The following is a 17,005-nucleotide window of genomic DNA, read 5'->3' on the forward strand; positions in this document are numbered from 1 at the left end:
CGTTAGTTTTAAGTAAGTGAAATTAGAATTTCAAAAGAAAAGTGGCATAATGAACCTATTCAACTAGGGTGGCTAAAAAATACATCAGAACTATTTTCTCTACCTCTGGTTGTTTACTGTAAACAGTGCTATTAGACAAAACACACACCTACAAACCCACTGAAAGAGGAAGGCACCCCTGGGACTGTGTAATTATATGCCTTCTAGCATCTGATTCCAGCCTGCTTGACTGGACTATCCTGTGAATAGTACCGTGTCATGACTGGATGACTCCATACACATTGGCTCGTGTAGTCTGTGCAGACACATACCCATCAGTCCATAAAATCAATTCAAACAAATAAACCCTTTTAATCATGACCAGGAGCTTTGCATATTTTCCTGTTTGATCTCAGTTACTTCTGCTAGTACTTAGTTTAGCTGAAAAACTAGTTTTATATTAAACCATGGGGCTCTTGTTTTGTTTCCAAGCATTTATGTAGCATTTTATGGCCTGCAAGGTATTTTACAGCCCCTGTGCCCGTTTTTTCTACCCAATCCCTTTGGGGGGTAACCACACTGTTGTCATTCCCATTTTTACAAACTATAGAAAGGAGGTATGCAAGGATGAGCTACTAGCAGAAGGTCAGATGGTAAGGTAGTAGTTAAAAAGGTATTACAGGTCATGATCTTTGAATTTCTCGTTTATTTCCTGTTACACTGATTCTTTCTGGTCTTTTGCTGATCTGTCTGTGAAGGATGTCTGCAACTTAAAAACAGATGGATTTGTTAAGTGACAAAATAGAACATCCATAAGAAAGTACAAATGATAGCATATTTTACTGTGAACTTTCAAAGTAAATACATGTTTAGTACAGAAAATATTTTTATATCCAAATATATAGAAACTGCTTAGGCATTCTTAAATTTGAATGGCTGAGATGAATTTGTTTAATATGCCAAGAAGGCTTGTGATGTCAAAGCTGTTAGGTTGGCTACCTGATTAGATTCATATTATTCCTTTTGGGAAAAAAAAGATGGAAATCAGAGTAAAATTTCATGATTTCACATTACACAAACAGGAACAAAGAAAAAAATGTTGAAAACAGATAAAGCTAATAAAAGAATTAATGAAAGCTTAAGAAATGTGAATTTAGTATTTGTCAAATAGCGGTGTTAAGCTAGAAATGATAAAGTTCTCTGGAATTAAGATTATAAAGGGATATTTAAAATCCTCCTTTTCAGTTGATGTCTTAAAATATAGCCTGGTTAAAATCATAGTCTCTTAAATACTTTCATGGTTCAGATGCTTTTTAAAAGCATTTTCTCACAAAAGAAAGTGCTGGCTTTATTATCAGTTCGCTATTAAGTTGGAAGACTTGTATTTGCATGAAATTCTTTCTCAGGAAAATGTTAATAGGAACCAGAATGTAAATAAGAGGAGGAAGCAGCTCCAGATATTTTCTGTGGTTCTCCTTGATAGGAAAATCTTATGTACATATTCAGTGGGTGAGCCTCACTTGCTCCTGGGCTCAATATTCAACTAATTAATGTCATTCAAGCATTATATGCCTTTGCACTGGCATTTGATCAAATTTCAAATCCTCTATTTGAATGAATAGCACCATGAGAAGAATTCATTTTTGTGTTTTATTTAGCTTAGGCTGTGTCTACATTTAATCTCCATTCACGTTAAAGCAGTCTTTTTACTATTCTTCTGGAACAAGGCAAAGCCTCTCTGGCTGTGGCAAATCTATACTTTTTTTCCCTATTACTTTATATTATGTTTGTGTGTGTGTGTGTGTGTGTGTGTGTTTGTGTGTGTGTGTGTGTGTGTGTCTGTGGTAATAAATTCATATATATGCAAGAATTGATTGCAAAAAAATGCTCTATTACCATAAGGACCCTGAAACCTAGAGAAAGAATAAAATTTATTAACTTTGTTCACATCAGGTCATGCTAATATATTAACAGCATCAGGAGACATTCCTCTGGGCAGTATCCTCCCTGGTCTCTTTTGTTTTCTTTATGTTGCTGTGGATGAAGAAAGTCACCAGCCATAGCAGTAAACAAAGGCTGTTGCAGCCATCAAGCTATCAGTCACTACAGCCATCCCTGACTATGTACCCTGTGGGGATTCAGGATGGAAAAAAATCAGGATACCTGCCCTAGATAGTTAAGGTGTGTATCAAAGGAGTGATTTCAGTGAGCCCAGGCTCTTCTCTTGCATCTTTCCAGAGAAAAGCACTAAATTCATTAGCTTGAGACGTCTGATTTTTTGATGTCCTGACTACCACTTTTTTTTTTTTTTTTTTTGCAAAAACTTCTGTATATCCTGGGTCTTCCCTACCTCTTCAGAACCATCCCTCATAGACATCAGAGAGCTGTCTCCCTGGCTTAAGTCCTCAGTATGTAGACTGAATAGAATATAATTTTCAACTTTTAGGTTGTGCATTTTTTTTCAGGTGACATTGCCATATTTTCCAAATTTCCAAAAATAAGGGTGGCTATAATAAGAGCTAAAATTCGTCAGACATTTTCTATATAGCTTTACATGCATTGCCATTTTTAACACTTTGAAAAACTATTCACTACTATTGCCAATTTGCAGATAAAGAAACAGGTTCAGAGAAGACAGAAGACCCTGTCCAAGGTCAGATAGCTAAGAAGTGATCCAAGAGTGATTTAAACATTTAACAGAATTGAGAGCCTGAGGTTGTAATCCCTATGCTGTATTGAAGAAAAATTGTTTTCTAAAGGGAAAAAAAAGTAAAGATGATATTTCAAAAATGAGTATCCATAATTTGGCGGAAAAAAATGACCCACAGAAAATGCGTTTTAATAGCTTCTTCTGTTTCTTGTGTCGACTGAAATAAATGCACAGCCTAAAAGTTAAGAGTTATGTTTTATTTGGCGGGAGGACTCAAGCTGGGATGACAGCCTCTCAGATCGCTCTGAGGGACTGCTCCGAAGAGGTAGGGGAGGAGCTAGGATATATAGGAGCTTTACAACAAAGACCAGGTAGTTGGAACAATAAAAGATTGCTTGTTATCAAAAGAAAAACAGGCATCTCAAGTTAAAGAATTTAGTGCTTTTCTATGTATGGGAGGAAGCAAACATTTGGGCTCACAGAATTCATTCCTTTGATAAGCACCTAGCTATCTGGGGCCAGTATCCTGTCCTTTCTTATTCTGAGTCTGCTCAGAGGGCAACATTGTGAGTGGCTGCAGAGGCTGGGCTGCAGGCCTGTCCTCACTGGGGGGTGGCAGCAGCTGCTGATGACTTGGTTTCAGCATTCTTTGTTTACTGATATGGTTTGCAGTATTTTTCGTTCACACGTGTATGACTCTCCCTTATACCATCTTGAGGTTGCCTCCCCTTCACAACCATCTTTCACATGACGGTGATCCTCTTTCTCCTGGGCTATTGCAATCATGTCCTCACAGCCCTTCCTGACTTCACTGCTGCTCTCCCACAGTCAGTCTTGTCCTCACCCAGCAACTCAACTCAGTTGATGACACTCTTCTCAAAACCTTCCAGTGGCATTGTACCTTTCAGGGAATGAAAGGTAAAGTCTCGGGAGGCCTTACGATAATCTGCTTCTCATGCCTCTGCCCTTCACCTGCCACATCTGCCCCTGTGCCCGCTGCTCCAGCCGCAGTGGTGTCCATGCTCTGCCTTGTGCACACCTAGCATCCTCCCCACTCGGGTGTGTGCCCTTGCGGTTCTCTGTACCTGAGACAGACTTTCCCTAGAAACCTGCATTCCTCCTCTCTTGCTTCCTTCATGGCCTTGCTTAAATGTAATTATGGAAAAGCCTTTGCCAACACTGAATGTAAAATAGACACCTTAACACGTCTACCTCACCCTGTTTGTTTTTCCTCATAATACTTAACACTACTTGAAATATTATATATTTACATGTTAATCTGTTTATTATTTATCTCCCTTCTCCCACCAAGGGTTTTGGAGTTTATATAGACCTCCCTCCATGAGGAAGTGTGTTTTGTTCAGAACGGCAATCCCAGCATCTAAAATATGCCTGGGACAAACTGCGAATTCAATAAACACTTGTGGACTGGATTAACTTGGACTGCAAGAGTTATTTTAAAGAGTTATTTTCTATATTCCCTGGGATGAGTTTTTGTCCTTAGACATTACAGCATTAGGCACAATTTTAATTTGACTCAATATCTAATTGTACTTTCAAACTATCTTGGAGACAGTGGAGATAAATATATTTAACAATTTTTTAAGTTTACATTTTACATTATATTTATAGAAAGTTATGAAAGTAAGTTCATCACATCATCAGGAGGAATGTTGGTCAAGTTTTACAGGGAAATGTGCAGTGCAGACTGTTGTGTGTTTCTGCAAGGGAGAAAGAACTAATCTCTCAACCAAAGTATCAGCATCTTATTAATGAAGGCAAATGAGGCATCCACACAGTTAGGAGAAAGGGAAATTTGACCTGTGCAAATTATTTAGCTCCGTTGTGCCTCAGTTTTCTGGGATTAATAACATATGTTACAGTGTAAAAGTGGACAGCGTTTTGTCAGAAATTAATTCTACTTTTTAGATCGTATTTTATTTCAACATTAACCAGAAGAGACTGGTCATTTAGCCCTGAACAAAACAATATGCTTGAGACCCAGACTTTGTGGAGAGAAAGTCTGCCATATTCCTTTAGTAATCCTTTCCTCTCTCATATTACCTCGTTAAACCAAACCTGGAGGAGACAGGTCAACGTGTTCCACCAAAGTGTAGAAAAAATGGCTTTTCTGCTTTTAATAACAAAGCCCCGATGGTAGCTATTGTGTGGTAGAGAGTACATGAGTATACAGGAAAGATAAAATGGAAGTTCTCAGTCCTGAAGGATCATGGAAGGGAGGAAAAGAAAGAGGTGAGAGAGAGTGTGAGAGGAAGAAACAAGTCATTGTGTCTTAATTTCCTTTCATTGAGCTTGGAGAGGACATGTGTTAGGTAAATTCTGGGATATAGCTAGCATGGAAAGATCTCTCTTCCCCATTCTCCTTTTGGAATTCTAGAAGGAACCTGTAACATCACAGGCAAGGCAACCTAGTTAAAAGAGTGGGATGTTGTGATCAGGCTGGGAGAGGATCAGGCTGACCTTCCCCCTGGCCTCTCAGCTCATGTGTGGGGTGCATGTGGACCGAAAGGCAGTGTTGGTGGAAGGTATGGCTCAGTGGTAGAGTGCGTGCTTAGCATGCTTGTGGTCCTGGGTTCAATCCCCAGGATCTCCATTAAAAACAAACAAATAAATAAATAATCCTAATTACTGCTCCGAAAGAAAGAAAGAAAGAAAGAAAGAAAGAAAGAAAGAAAGAAAGAAAGAAAGAAAGAAAGAAAGAAAGAAAGAAAGAAAGAAAGAAAGAAAGAAAGAAAGAGCAAGCCAGCCAGCCAGTGAAACAGTGGGCTTGCCAGATGCTGGCAATCCATCCTGTACTGGAGGCTGGGCAGGCCACAAGACATGGGGGTAGGTGGAGGCTTATGGGCACACAATCTGGAGAGCTGAAGGGAGTTCCAGTTACTCTAGGAGTGTTGCTCAGCCCAAATGAAGGGACATGGATACACTAGCCACAGACTGAAGCCTTAATAGTCAACTGGTGACAGGAAGCATTGCTCTGGAACCCAGAAGATAACTAGTGAAGACCCGGTGACTAGCACAAGGTCAGGGCATTCTTCTGTTCTTCCAAAGTGCAAGGCCAAGTCATCCACACACTCTTCTCTCATCTCATCTTACAGAAAAGACAGAAGGAGAGAAGACTTTACTCCAGCTAGAGACCAGGCCCTACAGCAGCTGTTTATGTAATCGGACTAGATTAAATTTAGATTGGGCACTTAGTTTTTCATGCTAACCAGGTGATGGGACTTCTCCCAATTAATTATGAAAAGTGAATTACATTTTCTCTTTACATCTGATATCCTATAATTTTTCTTTATTGTTACAGACGATTGTTGAGAGATTTTGAAATAATGTTTATAGCACTTAGAATAGCTTTTAATATTTGATAGTTGCTAATAAAATGATAAGCTATTACTATTTTTAAGACTAGAGCAACATTCTTGTAGGGGGAGTAACCAAATAACGAACAAGGAATTAACAGTAAAGTTGTCTGCTCTGACTGGACAGTGGCCTGGGATTTCAGGAAACCTAAATTCCCTATATTCAAGCCCCCATCCATTTCTCTTTCTCTTGGCTGTGACTTTTAAAACAATAAACATTCCAGTAAAAAAAGACTTTTGGAAAGCTTTAACCTTTAAACAGAACACGAAGATGCCATATTTTTTGTTTATTTGTTCGGGTACTTGATCACTTTCTATAATCTTGTATTAATCAGTATGTAATATAGATGGGTTTTTTTTTTAAAAAAAAAACAAACAAACAATTTTTTATACCAGTGTTTACAAATGTACAGTTAAGGGTAATGCTATGCAATGACAACATTCCTAAAATTAGTGACTTGTTGAGTTGCTGGATTGATTTCCAAAATAAACATGTTTAAAACATGTATACCAGCTACTGACCAGAAAATGGACATACCCGTGAGGACAGAGGCAAAGCTTTTGCACACTTCCTGTGTACCATGACTATCTCAAACGTGCCATCTCATTAATCTCCACAGTAATCGCACTGGATAAATACAATTTCTCATTTTACAGATGGGGAAACCGAAGCACAAAGACATTATGTTAACTCTTCTAAGGCCACACAGCTAATCATCGTCACTGGGTATGGAGCTCAGGCAGCACAGTTTTCACAAGTTTTTCTTAATCACTATGCTCTAGAGATTTGTTGCTTTGTTCAAGACAAATCTGCTCTGCAACTTACATTGTGCAATGGAGTAAGCTGACTTTGGTACATTTTCACCAAGAACCACTTTCTGCTTTCAACAAGAGAAAGAAATATTTTAAAATACCCCACAGATAAGGTTTCAATAGATAATCATTTAAATCATTTTGTAGATACTGTACATCACACAAAAGTGCTTTTGGTATGGGCATTTGAAATAGGATTCTGATAAAATTTTAACAAAGTTTTATCAGCAGGTTCTTTGCTTTAAAAAAATCTACTCATCAGGAGATATGGTAGATATTGTTCCATTAATGTGAGTGGGCCAAAATCCTTATAAAAGGAATCTGAAGGTGCTTTTTTCCCCTATGGTGTCAGTATCTATAATTCTATTTCTTTATTAAAGGTGATTTGACACAGTGAGCAAAATTCAAAGCCATTAGAGGGTTGGAGCGTAACTGCTACACTTCCCCAGTGAGAGCACGCTTCTGAGTGCATGGGGGTGTCTGTATAAAAAGGCACTGCTTCCTGAGAAGAAGCAATAATGTCCTCCTGGATCAAGGGTAATTTTCATGTGAAAACAGAATTTTTTTCCGTCAGGAATTCTGAAAGTAAATTATTTGACAAAATACTAAGGTATAAGTTGTCCATTTTATTTTTATAATGTTTCCAATTATCCTTTTACCATCAGAGTACTTGGGCAGGTAAAACAATGAAAATTACCACAGACTGGAGGCTTATCAAAATCTTACTGTATTCAGGGTGCTCTTCAAGACATTTCACATACACTGAGTGATTTAATCATCACAAAAGCCCCAGGAGGTTCCCATTTTATAGACAATGAAACTGAGGCACAGAGATTAAGGAATTTGCATAGACATGACCTAAGACTGTGCTGTTGGGCTCTATGGTTGTCCCACTTAACCGCTATGCTATTTTGCCTGAACAGTAGTCAAAAATATTCTTTCTGATATATTTTCAAATTTCCACAATTTCCCTACATGGTGAATATTATTTTGTCAAGAATAAAGCTCAATTTTGCATGATTTTTACAGAAAAACATAAAGCACAGCAATCTCAGATATTTTGTCTATTATTTCTCAGGAATATTTTGTCTTTGAAATCATAACTTTCCCTACAGAGATGTAATTTGTTTTAATTAGGTCATCTAAATGTCAATTATTTATGTTGACTACAGCAATTCCTAATTTTGGGATTTCACAGGCCTTCACTCTTGCCTGGCACTCGGGGAATCTTCTCTGTTTTGCATAATCTTAATTATATTACTTTGTGGAAGAGATGCAAGAAAAATAACATTCTTCAAGAATGACTTCTCAATTAAATCAAAGAGATCTGATAAGATTAAAGAAAATGCTGGCAAAGCACTGAGTGGTAAGAAAGACGATTCATGCTAAATGAGTCACCAGGAAGAAAGTAGAGAATTATATCAGGACACTGTTCACTTAGCATAATTAGTAGTTTTTGTTACTAATGTGCTAAATGATTTATTAGCTGTCAATGATAAGTTGATGTGCTATAATAATTATTCCAAAATACCATATCTTGATTTATGCAGCAACTGTAGTTCCCAAACTCTTTAACCCTATTCAGCCCTCACTGTAATTTGGTAAAATAAGTAAGAACAAGCATTGTAATTCCAAATGTAAGGGTAGAGACTGAGTCGCACAGACACTGAGTTACCTAAAGAAAACCTCACAACTGTAATAGAGGGTCCAGAGCTTTTAAGCCTCTAAATTCCCAACGCTTGTTCTATGCCTAAAACCATGGTCTCTGCATAAAAATGCTTTTCCATTGAGGAGAAAATGGAGAAGAAAAAAGGTAGGTGGAGAGAGAAAAACTAAAAATTGCATTATCTGTTTTATATGAACTCTGGAGAATATAGTGTCTTTTACAAAAATAGTGCTAGTTATGAATAAAGGAGAGCATAAAGTGGTTCAATTTCAAACACCCAACTTGTTTTCCTTTTCTTACCTATGTGAATAAACCTTGATATTCTTCTTAAGCAATTTTTCTTTAAGTAATCTTGTCATATAAAGAAGAGATGATAAATCACAAAAATGTGAGCTCCTGTTTGTGAAGATTTTTGATGGTTGTAACATTAAAATAATGTGAACTGTAAAAAGGATTGCTCCAGCTTCCCTAGGTCAGGTGTGGTTTGTTGGGAGTACAAAGGCCATGGAACACGGAGGAGTTGATCAGATTTATGAGCAAATGTCTCTGGTGCTGCATGGTGTGTAAAAGAATTTTGTAAGTGCTACATCTGCTCCTAGGAAGTCATCTGTGAATACTTCCTAATTTTTAAATGCCAGTGCGTGTGTTCTATGAATCACAATGAAGTGAATCCCTGCTCACTAACTCTAGCTCTTTTGTATGTGGGGTGAGCTCTTGTATCACTCAACTGAGTGCTCTGGGCTAAAAACATCCACATGTTCCAACTTCCTTCCACGCTTCCGTAGCACATAGAAGATGTGATGGGTGTGAATTAGAATAGACCTGAGTTTTCTTAAATATTAGTGAAATTTAATTAGATGTGACATGATTATAGACCCCAGATATTAATCTGACTTTAATCTCTGCTACGTGTGTACAGCAGTAATTGTTATTAAATGAAAAAATGACCCCCAAAAGAGAAGCTATTAAGAAATCTATAAACTTAAAATGTGTTTTGTAAAACTAAACTCCAATGCAGTTGGAGTAGTTAGGAAAACAATTTAATGGCAAATTCCTCCATTTCCTTGCTTTCTAAAGAAAGATTAAACTAACTGTACTTATTTATGATTTTCCTAGTTTTATCTGTGCATTAAGTTAAAATTCTGGTTGGAGGTTGAACAAAGTCTGACTGAACAGATGATCTTGACTGCTTTCTTGGGACATTGAGCATTTTCATCTAGGTTTGGTACAAGGAAAATACTACTTTCTTGATTTCTTGACTAAAATTCTACTTTTATTATTCTCACTTATTTGATAACTTTTCAAAGGATATTTCCTAATCAATGTTTGTGTTTCAGTTACTCATGGAGAGCACTGTCTTAGGTTCATAGAATATTTGGCCTGACATTAGCCTTACACTAGCATTTGCAGGGGCTGCCAGATCTTCTAATTTTATTTGAATAGTCGTCACAGTGCTGCAGAAAATAATGAGCTGAGGTTATTGGATATGTTGTCAGTCCAGTCTTATTTCTTTTCTTTCTCCACAGCTCTGTTTAAGAAGACAACATAAGACTCAGATATTGGAAATGATGTAGGTTTGGACAAGTCCACAACATAATGACTTACAAAGATTTTAAGCAGCATCAAAAATTAAGCATATGGAAGTTGTTGTATACAGATGGTGACTTTGGTGCATATTAATCAAATTCATGTATTTAAAAATACATGGAGCCACAGGTTCTGGAGCCACCTGTGAGCTTATGGTAAAGCCTGTTGGATCTTATAGTTCAGGGAAACTATTGCCAGCCTAAGATTTCCATAAGGAACCCAGGTTAGCAAGCTGTCAGTGAGCTCTCCTCCGTGGGTGGTGCACTGCCAGTGATACAGGAGAGCACACATGTAGAGCAACACCTGGACCAACTGGAAAAAGCAGTGCACCCTTCTCACGGGAGATGGAACATGACACCACACTGGCACTCTAGGCCAAAAGGGATGCCTGCACATCAGGGAAGTACGTCTCCTGCTTTTCCAATGATTAGACTCTCAGGGGTGGAAGATACTTTAAATATCTCCTAGTTCTGTTATGTAAAGAGTAGCCTCTAGACCAGGCTTTATATATAATTCTGAAAGGATGCAAAGATCTATCTCAGCAAAGCCAGCAATGATGAAGAGGGAGCTGCATGCATTGGACTTAAAGCACCCACTATTCTTTATGTTTCAGGAAGATGAAAGTAATTTAGAAATTTTAAAAAATCTTTATTTTGCATTCACTAAAAAAATGCCACATAGAGCCATAACTGTGCATAGACAAGTGGACTTAGATACTATATAGAAGATTACCCTTTGTCTCACTCTGACCTCGTAACACTTCTACTTGAGAGATACTTTAATAAAATTGCTAGATATCCAGGCTTGTAAATTTCTCATAAGTCTGGTGATCAAAAAAAACCTCTTTTTTTGGTACTCATTAGCTTTTACCTTTCTTAGCCAATTATTCTTGATCACCTCATGGCTTTGTTGAAATAAAATCACAGAACTTCTAAGCTGTTAGTTAATTCTTAATGTATAGGTTTCCAAAACAGTGGAAAAACTTAAAAACAATGGAAACACACAGTATGGAATCATAGTGAAATGTTGTGTTTAAGTTGGAAACAATAAAAGTCCTAAGATATAAACTTCTCATATTAACATAATTCAGTGGACTATGAAGCAGTTTGTGTTTTTTCACATCTTTCTTTGTCATGAGAGGGCAGAAGCCAAACTTACAGAATTTGATGAGCATGACACTTAAGATACTACATATGGCTCTTTAGGATTTGGGGCTATACAATCATATTATAGTATTCTTCCTCATAATATATTTATATTTAAACTATTTGTCCTTTAAAAATAAATCAACATGTTAGCTCTCAGTTATAAAGTTATTTGGGTCTATTTACTGTATAAATATTATACAGCAAAAATATGCAAAATAAAAAACCAAGAAAATTTCTCAAATGCATACAGCCCAGAAGTACTACTGTCAGCATTTTTGTGCATATCTTTCATTAATATTTATCTCTATCTTTTTAAATGAAGCGGGACTAATATAATACATGGTGCTCTATGCTCTCTTTCCTAACAACAATGTATCATGAAAAATCATGTCACTAAATGTAGCTCAACATCATCACTTTAATGTCAGTCTAGTCGTTGGCTTTAAGTATATATTACAATTTGTGTAACTGACATTCTATTGTTGGATACTTAGGCTGTTTTCAGGATTTGTTGTTGTCTTGATAAAGTAGCTGTCACTTGTTTTGTTTTGATAATGTGCATACCCAGACACATAATGAAATAACTTCTCAATGTAAAATTCCTAAAAGTGGGATTCTGAAAGGAGATGTACAAAATGAATGAGATGAACCTTTTTCAGGTTTTTGATGCAACTGTCAAACTATATTTGAGACTGATTAAATCAATTTATATTCAAACAAGCAGCTTCTGTTCTAGAAATAATGGACTGTCAGGCAAGAATGAACCATTCCATTAATAAATATTTTTTAAAATCCTGGATAATATAAAGTACATATAATTTGTGAATTATCTAGTAAGAAATGAAAGGACATATCTAAGTGTCAAAATTAAAGTTGGAGCTGGGATGCTAGTGAATGAGATGGTGGCCAGGACTTGTTAAGAAGAGATCTGTCCAAGAGTGGCTCTCTGTCTTGTTTCCTTATTTGTTTTTTACGTTTGTTACTATTGAAGCATGAGATATATAGTAAAAGTGCATAAACTGTATTTGGAGATATTGGTGAGTTTTACAAAGCTAATGTATTTGTGTACTCACTGTCCAAATCAAGTTATAAAACATTAGGAGCATTCCAGAAGCATTCCTTATACTCTCTTCTAGTTTTTATCTCTTTTCAAATGGAAAATACCTCATCACAATACTTATTTTTGTTACTGCACACATACTTTCGCCTGTTTTTCAACTTTAAATAAATGGAACATTTAGCATATATGTATATATTCTCTTGTAAAATTTATGTATATTTTTGAATATATAAGCTATGGTTTTTCATCACTATGTAGTATTTTTTGGGTGAATAAACCAAATTAATTTATTGTTAATCAAAATTTGGGATGCTTACAGTTTGGAAATATTACTAACAATGCCAAAGTTCTTGTATATTCTTTGGTTGACATATATTGATCTTTGCCCACTCCCAGGTTTCCTCTAGACTCTAGAAGTCTTATTATTTTAGTTTTTACATTTAAGTTTGTAACCCACTACTAATTGATTTTTATGACTGCTATGAAGTAGCATCAGTTTTTTTTTTCTATACAGATAATCAGAGACTTCTGTTCTAGTCATGATGAAATATCAAATATAGGATTTATATTGCTGTAATAAACCCTAAAAGTGGACAAAATAGAAGAAGTGTCAGTGTTTAGATATCAGACAATAGATGACCCAGAGCTCTGATCCTTGAAAGTAAGAAATATACAAGATGGACTCTGTGAGGGGCACTTTCAAACTGTGGCACAAAGAAGCTGAGCCCAAACAGCAGTGATCATGCTGAAAAGGCTGAAATGTACCAGAGTGAAGACAGTTGTTCAGAGGAGAAACATCTTGAGCTTTTGGCTAAATGCTAGACCAAACATACACGGAATGAAATTCTAAGAGGTTTTGCAAAGAACAACTCTTAGAAGGGTAGGGAAAGGCTGTGAGGAGTTGGAGTTGCAACTAAGCAGAATAGAGGAGCATTGACCATGCAAGACATTAAAAAGATTCTCCAGAAAGTCCATGTTTCAGAAATAGGGCTACTATGGCCTCAGAGTAATGGCTTTTCTAGAACAGCAGTTCTCAACTAGGAGAGTTTTGCCCCTCAGGAGACACCTGGCAATGCACAGAGACATTTCTGATTGTCACAACTGTAGGACATGTGCTGCTGGTATGAAGTGGGAGACTGCGAAACATCCTACAATACACAGGGCAGTTCCACACAACAAAGAATTGTGTGGTCCATTATGACAATACTGCCAAGGCTGAGAAAGCCTGATGTAGATTTAGCCTACCAAAGCCTAAAATTAAACTTCTACAAAACCAAGTCACCAAACAATTAACTGCATGTCGAAACAAAGCACCCTCTAAAGGAAGACAATTTAATCCAGACTCTCAACAATATAGTATTCACAGTGTCCAGAATACAACAAAAAATTACTACACAAATGAAGAAGAAAGGATATTTGATCCATAAACAGGATAAAAACAATTGATAAAAACAGACCCTGAGATAAAACAACAGAAAGAGGAATAAATTAAAAAGTCAATATAATATATAGTTATTCATTTAATATCTATGTAGATATTCTATTGTTCCAGAACTATCTATTGAAAAGATTATTCCTTCCCTCAGGCAACTGCGTATATGTGGGCTTATTTCTGCATTTAGAACTGGTCAATTTATCTACTCTTAAGTGAATTCAATACTATTTTAATTTGTATAGTCATAATTCTTGATGTCTGGAAGTATTTCTTTTTTAATTAAAGCTATTAGCAGTTTTAGATATTAAATCTTTTAAACTATGAACATGGTACAGACATTTATTTAGGTCTTCCTCAATCTCTATCATTGTTATTTTCCTTTTTGTGCATAGAAATATTACACAGATTACATTAGATTTACTCCTAGGTACTTTTAATATACTGATAAGATATAGTTACCAGGAAAAGACAACCAATAAGTTCTGCCCATTCCAGACAAAGTTTCCAATCAACACTAATTGCATGGTGACAAACAGCTAGGGATGGTGACATCTTTGTATCATGGCTGACCGGGAAGAATGGGCTCTGGTGCTACGGTTCATCTCCAACAGGAATATGGCATGATGGCCAGCACAAGCTTGAACAGAAGTGAGAGTGAGTATTCATTCTTGTCATAATTCATAATAGCATAGGGAAACCTTTCACTATTTCACCGTTGTGTGATGCTTGCTATATACATATGTATAGATATACATAATTTTTAGCAGTTTCCTTTTACTAGATGGGGAAACATTCTATCTTTAGTTTCTTAATAATTTTATAATGAATAAATATTCTTTCTTTTTGTTTACCTTTGAGATAATTATATGATTTTTACCTTTACTTGGTTATTGTAGTGAATTACACTGATTTATTTATAAGTAATAAAGTAACCTTAAATTCCTGAATGAATCAATTTTCCTAGTGCTGTATTTTAAGTTTTACATATCTCTGGTTCCAATTTGTTATTATTTTCTTTAGGGCTTTGCATTTATGTTCATAAAAGTTAGTGGACTTTCACTATACTTTCTTATTATGTCCTTACCAGGTTTTATCATTAAGATCATATTTCTACCTTCCTATTTTCTGGTATTGTTTTTCTAAGATTAGTATCCTTCCTTGAATGTTTGAATAAGTTCCCCTGTAAAGCCATATAACCATGAGGCTTATTTTGTGAGAAAGTTTTCAAGTTTTAAATTTAAAAATTTTATTTATTTATAGACATAGGATTATTCATGTTTTCTATTCTTCTCATGCCTATTTTCTTAGTAACTTTTAAAAGAACATGTAAATTTCATCTAAATTTTCAAACATATTAAGAAATATTTATTCACAGTATTCTCTTGCTATCTTGACAATGGTTGCTGGAATTGAGTAATATTCTTTTTTTTTTTTCATTTACAATGTTGTTAACTTGTGCCATCTCTATCTTTCTTTAATCAGTCTTGCCAGTATCTTCAGTAGGATACCATAGAATTAGATTTTGAGGCTGGTTATAGGCATACCTTGGAGGTATTGTGAGTTCTGTTCCAGACCACTACAACGAAGTAAGTCACATGAATTTCCTGGTTTCTTAGTGCATGTAAAAGTTATGTTTGCTTATACTATAATCTATCAAGTGTGCAATAGCATTATATCTAAAAAAATGTAAATACTGTAATTAAGAAATACTTTATTGGTAAAAAATGTTAACTATCATCTGAGTTTTCAGTGAGTCATAATCTTTTTGCAGTAGAGACATCAATGATCACTGATTACAGATCACTGCAGCAAATATAATAATAATAATAATAATAATAATAATAATAATAATAATAATAATAATAGTTTAAAATATTGTGAGACTTATTAAAAAGTAACACAGAAACACAAAGTGAGCAAATGCTGTGGGGAAAATGGCACCGGGAGAAGAGCTTAATGCAGGGTTGTCACAAACCTTCAATTTGGGAAAAGCACGCTATTTGTGAAGTGCAGTAAAGTGAAGCACAGTAAGATGAGTTATGCTGCAGTCCATACAAACAGTTTACAGGGAGCATCCTTTAGAGAATGAGGAAATAGGACAGGGAATGGAAGCAGCTAAGTGAGGATGGTCTTCAAGTGAAATCCAGCATGAGCCTGATCATATGGAAAATTCTGGAATGTAAAAACAACAACAACAACAACAACAACAACAACAACAACAACAAAAACCAGAGTGTATCAATCCCCTCACACATACCTGGAAGCAAGAGACTGGAGATTTTGCAGGAATTCTACTCCTCTTATAGCAATCAGGTGTTGGCTATGATCTTCCTTGGGGGAAGCTGGTTATAACTTCCAGGCACTTTAGTGATTGCTGGACAGTGAGCGTGAAACACTGTAGAGGCTCTGGATGATACTATATTCCTTCAGAGACAGTTCAGTCTTCTTCTAGAAAGCAAACAAAATATGAGCATATCACCTTCGTCTGCCCATTTCAGGAGTCTCAACTGAAACTTTGGAATATTTATTATGGTCATTCCATTTTGATAGGTCTTGGATTCAAATTTTGGTTTCTCCAACTCCATAAAACTTCAAAAGAAATCTGCCTGGCATTTTTATTCTCTTAGCAGCTAATTTTTCTGAGAAAGACAAAATAAAGAATATCTTTGAATTTTGTAGCATCATACAAAAGAAATATAGTTTGAGTGGTGGGATCAAGACAGCAGAGTAGAAGACCCAGAACTCACCTATGTCCACAAACACATCAAAACTACAACCACATATAGAGAAACTCTGAACAACCTGAAGACCAGCAGAACAGCTCTTCTATAACCAAGGCTATAAAGAAAAAACCCAAATGGACTCTGATAGCAAGTTGAAGAGAAGTGATCTAGTCAGGACCCAAACCCCTTAGCAGGTGACCAAGAAGAGAAAGGGGATATCACAGGCTTGGAGATCTTCTCTAAGGAGAGAGGGAGTGAGCCCCATTTTAGGCACCCCAGAAATGGGGTCCAACACCAAGAAGTGAGCCCTCTTGTTTGGAAACCAGTGGGACTCACTATAAGAAACTGAGACTCCACTCTTGGAGAGGAACTACATAGACTTGATTGCTCCCAGCCCCCGTGCAGAGGCAGCAGACTGAGAACTGCCTGTGCTCTGACCAGTTTGTCGAGACTGCCCCAGTGCGTCACCCCGGCCTGCATGGGGCTTTTCTCCAGCGTCTCCTGTTCTGGTACTGCTCCCCACTAGGGTGGAGTCCACCATTGCCAGCGCACAAGCAGGCATCAGGG

General features: G+C 36.4%; 1 long non-coding RNA gene across 1 annotated transcript in view; it reads right to left on the bottom strand.

Annotated features, from left to right (window-relative positions):
* Positions 1-407: 407 nt before the first annotated feature.
* The window catches only part of LOC135322858 (uncharacterized), a 30,285-nt gene continuing 13,687 nt past the window's right edge, over positions 408-17,005 (bottom strand). The window contains exons 2-3 of the long non-coding RNA XR_010383759.1: positions 15,973-16,163; positions 408-748 (exon numbers count right to left, since the gene is read on the bottom strand). This is a non-coding gene — a long non-coding RNA (uncharacterized LOC135322858). The remainder of the gene's footprint in view (positions 749-15,972; positions 16,164-17,005) is intronic.

The sequence above is a fragment of the Camelus dromedarius genome, chromosome 14 (assembly GCF_036321535.1).
Source record: "Camelus dromedarius isolate mCamDro1 chromosome 14, mCamDro1.pat, whole genome shotgun sequence".
Lineage (NCBI taxonomy): Eukaryota > Metazoa > Chordata > Mammalia > Artiodactyla > Camelidae > Camelus > Camelus dromedarius.